Source organism: Entelurus aequoreus, linkage group LG17 (assembly GCF_033978785.1).
Source record: "Entelurus aequoreus isolate RoL-2023_Sb linkage group LG17, RoL_Eaeq_v1.1, whole genome shotgun sequence".
NCBI lineage: Eukaryota > Metazoa > Chordata > Actinopteri > Syngnathiformes > Syngnathidae > Entelurus > Entelurus aequoreus.
Genome location: NC_084747.1, coordinates 5,905,523 through 5,910,347, shown reverse-complemented (window position 1 = coordinate 5,910,347; position 4,825 = coordinate 5,905,523). Strand labels below are relative to the sequence as shown.

The 4,825-nt window shown below is 38.3% G+C and overlaps 1 protein-coding gene across 1 annotated transcript in view; it reads right to left on the bottom strand.

Annotated features, from left to right (window-relative positions):
* Window positions 1-1,758: 1,758 nt before the first annotated feature.
* The window catches only part of hspb8 (heat shock protein b8), a 23,338-nt gene continuing 20,271 nt past the window's right edge, over window positions 1,759-4,825 (bottom strand). The window contains exon 3 of the mRNA XM_062024481.1: window positions 1,759-4,825. This exon is cut by the window's right edge and continues 381 nt beyond it. The gene's annotated coding sequence lies outside the window, so the exon portion shown is untranslated.

The window sequence follows — 4,825 nt, the reverse complement described above, 5'->3', positions numbered from 1 at the left end:
TTACTGACACCTTGTGGCGATATGAAAATACCACGCGTCATTAGTTTGGGCACTTCCGGGTTGGCGACGTCAGTTCAGTTCATGAGACAATTGAGAAGTAGACAAGTTGTGTTAGCTCTTACAAGCCTTGGAAAATATAAGTCTGTAAGTAAACTGTTTAAGTAACTCAATATTAAGGTGGAAAGTGGTTAAATTTGATACTAAGATGTTTATTAAAAAACAATTTTAGTGCAAAGTTTCAATTGATGTTTTGAGGACTTAAAATGGCTGCCAGTCATGTATTTCCACCATCAAAATAATTTTTTGGAAGAATTGTTGACTGATGACTGTGGTGTTCTCAGTGTCATAGTGCAGTGTTTTTCAACCACTGTGCCGCGGCACACTAGTGTGCCGTGAGATACAGTCTGGTGTGCCGTGGGAGATTATGTAATTTCACCTATTTGGGGTAAAAATATTTTTTGCAAACAAGTAATTATAGTCTGCAAATAATATGCCGTTGTTGAGTGTCGGTGCTGTCTAGAGCTCGGCAGCGTAACAATGTTATACTCTTCAATATCAGTAGGTGGCAACCGGTAGCTAATTGCTTTGTAGATGTCGGAACATGGTTTGTCGTGATCACAATATGCAGATGACAGTGCGAGGCAGCGTGCAGGTGAAAAGGTATCTAATGCTAAAACCAAAAATAAACAAAAGGTGAGTGCCCCTAAGAAAAGGCATTGGAGGTTATAGGGAACAAAACTAAAACTGAACTGGCTACAAAGTAAACAAAAACAGAATGCTGGACAACAGCAAAGACTTACAGCGTGTTGAGCAAAGACGGTGTCCACAAAGTACATCCGAACATGACATGACAATCAACAATGTCCCCACAAAGAAGGATAGCAACAACTTAAATATTCTTGATTGCTAAACCAAAGCAGATGCGGGGAATAACGCTCAAGGAAGACATGAAACTGCTACGGGAAAATACCAACAAAACAGGAAAAGTCACCAAAATTGGAGCGCAAGACAAGAACTAAAACACTACACACAGGAAAACGCCAAAAAAGTGGTGACAGCGCTTTAAGTCAAGAGCTATATTGATGCATGGTTGGTTATGGTTTAAAGTCATACCCAACAATTGCGACAACGACTTTTTACTGTCAATATCGGCTGCTGAGTTTCATTTTTTAATGATTTCTGCTGGTGGTGTGCCTCCAGATTTTTTCAATGAAAAAAAGGTTGAAAAACACCGTCATAGTGTGTGTAGTTAGTATGTTCCAATAGCAGTAGAAGTGCACTTTTTGGAGAGCTGTATTATTTTCAGTTTTGTGCCCAAGGGACTGATTTTATTTAACACTATATTATTATATATACACCTATAGTGATCACAGAGACAGGTTGTTTTTGTGTAACTGTATATATTTGTTTTTATGAAAAATCCCACTTAATATACTTTGGGTTACCCTCCAATTAAAAAATTGGGGAGTAACAGTCAATATTTATTCAATTTAATTTTTTTCTTATAAAATAAAAGTGAGCTTTTGTTAAACCAAATAGTGTTTTTTTTTTCATATATAACAACCTATCTGGATTCGATAAGAGAATCGATAAGGAATCGGTTCGATAAGAGGATTCGATAATGGGCTCAAAACTCAATTTCTTATCAAACATCAACCCTACTCGTCAAAACGCGGAACACTTTTCCACTTTGCATCAGTCCATCTTGGATGAGCTCGGGCCCTCTATCCAACAACAACAACAACACAAGGACCGCCACAGTCGGTAAAAGACAGTGAAGACATGTTTTTTGTTTTTTTATTGCATCAAGACATCATCAGAGAAGACACAAACATCATCCTCTGCCTTGAAGCTCAGAGATTTAAAAAAAAAAAGAAAAAAAAAAGTGAGATTGTCACATGTTTAAAGTATATTTACAATAATAATACTACAGCACAAACACACAATGCACCTCTAACCACGCCTAAAAAGGACTAAATCAATAGATAATAGACTGTAGGTCTTAGTGGAAATAAAAATGAAGGCACATTGCAATCATTTTTTTCTCAACCAAACATGGATCAGGTTTTAACAGTGCTTTTCTAAACGATGTACATCATATTCAAGAGTTATTCATATAATATTATTATGCAACTCCACTTTTTGTCTCCATAAGCTGAATTTAACGAACATTTCTGTCAGAATAATTGTATCCTAGTTATCACAAAACTTTGTGTTGCCGTGAGTTCCCGGCGAGAAGACAAAAGCTGTCTTTGAACCTGCCAAGAAGAAGGCTTGTGTCAGGTTCAAACACTGATGACATCTATTAAACAAGACAAGAGGCAAAGAATTAAACAGACAGAATTCAATTTAGACTCAATATTGAGGAGAGTCGTCTGTACACTGTACGATTGTACACTATCTCGGCACGCTCTGCCAAAAGATTGCACGCCTCCTTCTTTTATTTTGGACCCTCCCCGACCACATGGCCACCGCTCTTTCCAAAAGGACAAAGGTCGCAAAAAGTTCACAGAAAAAGGTCGTAAACAATTCACAGAAAAGGTCAGTTCAAAAAGAGTTTGTAAAATAGTTCCATAAAATAGTTAAAAAAGACGTTCGTAAAATACTTCAAAAAGAGGTCGTCTGGAAATTGGGCAAATCCTGTCATCTCTCCGCTCTGAAGTCCTTGGGCCAGGACAACATCCTTCTGTTGATTACCATACATGAAAGAACACCTTCATCTTGCCCCCCCCCCCCCCACACAGTGGAGTTTTACGAGCCTTACTCTTGGTAGGTTTCAAAGACAGCCTTTTGTCTTCTTGTCAGGAACACAATGTATTACAAAGTTTTTGTGATCATTTAAGAAACAATTATTCTAACAGCTCCACTGTGTAGGATGGGAAGCAACATGGTGTTCTGTTTCTTTCTTCCATTGTAATCCACAGAAAGATTTTGTCTTGACCCAAGATTTACAAAACGGAGAGGAAGCAGGGCCTGACTCCTCAAAGCGACCTTTTCTTTGAACTGTTGTAATCAAAGGCGATGGCTGTTTACGACCCCCCCTCCCTTAGAAACAGCTGTTGCCACGTAATCAGGGAAAGTCCAAATAAAAGAGGAGGCGTACAAGCTTTCGCCAGAGCGTGGTGAGAGACTGTTCAAGGGTACAGTGTCCAGGCGTCTCTCCTCAATTGAGCCAAATTTTATTCAGTATCTGTTTAATTCTTTGCTTCTTGTCTTGTTTAATAAGATCTCATCAGTGTTTGAACCTGACGATTTCATGACAAAATAAACATTTTCTTAAAAGCTGAATTGAACTTGACTGCAGCAACCTCAGCTGTCTTGGAATAGCCAAAAACGAATAGTGTTCTTGTTCTGACAAAGAACAAACATTCCTGGGAGTTTGGAGATGACATTGAGAGTTTAAAAGGAGGGAGAAACACTGATTTGACTTGTAATCAAAGGCAATGGCTGTTTACGACCCCCCTCCCTTAGAAACAGCTGTTGCCACGTAATCAGGGAAAGTCCAAATAAAAGGAGGCGTACAATCTTTCGCCAGAGCGTGGTGAGACACTGTTCAAGGGTACAGTGTCCAGGCGTCTCTCCTCAATTGAGCCAAACTTAATTTTGTCTCTGTTTAATTCTTTTCTTCTTGTCTTGTTTAATAAGATGTCATCAGTGTTTGAACCTGACAATTTCACCAGAAAATAACAGAAAAATTATCTTTAAAAAAAGCTGAATTGAACTTGACTGCAGCAACCTCAGCCAAATTGGAACAGCCAAAAACGAATAGGCTTCTTGTTCTGACGAAGAACAAAAATTCCTGGGAGTTTGGAGATGACATTGAGAGTTTAAAAAGGAGGGAGAAACACTGATTTGACTTTTCACCCCAGGAACGGCAGCCATCTTGGAACAGTCAAATGTCGATTCTTGTTCGGACATAAAAAAAAAAAAAATCCTTCAAAGTTTGAATAAAACGGCAGTCAAAATGGTGTCATTGGAGAACATTCGGACTTTTGGCACTCTCAAAAAATCAATAGCCTTCTTGTTTTGCCATAAAACATAACAGCACAAAAAAATCCTCAAACTTTGAAGAAAAGGATACAATTATGAGGGATTCAACATTTGACCCAAGCAACCTTATCACTTTTGGATCAGGCCAAAAAAAATAAAAAAAAATAATGTGTGTTCTGACAACAAATATTCTTAAAAGTTGAAATTAGGTCTTAGGGAGAGGGGACAACTTTGACTTTTGGCCCCAAAAACATCAGCCATCTTGGATTTGTCAAAATTTAAGATTCTTGTTCTGATGTAGAACAAGACATTTTTTTTTTTAACCCAAAACCAATAGCTTTTTTTTTGTCCTGATAGAATAAAACAATCCTGTAATTTTAAAGAGGGTGAAATTAACACTTAATTGACCTTTGACACCAGCAACCTAATCACTTTTAGATCAGTTCAAATAAAAAATAGCGTTCTGGCGACGACTTAAACGTTCTGTTTCTTTCTTCTATTGTAATCCACCGAAAGATCTTGTCTAGACCCAAGAACTACAAAGCGGAGAGGAAGCAGGGCCTGACTCCCCTTAAGGCGACCTTTTCTTTGAACTGTTGTAATCAAAGGTGATGGCTGTTTACGACCCCCCTCCCTTAGAAACAGCTGTTGCCATGTAACAGGCCCTGCTTCCTCTCCGCTTAGAATTTTGAAAAGTGTATTTTAAAGAGGGGCTGTAAAGGCATCTATCAAAAACAAATAGGGTTCTTGTTCAGGCATCGTTGTGATCTTTGACGTCAGCCATCTTGGATCTAACAAACAAAAAAAAGACCTACAGTGTTCTTGTTTTTGATGA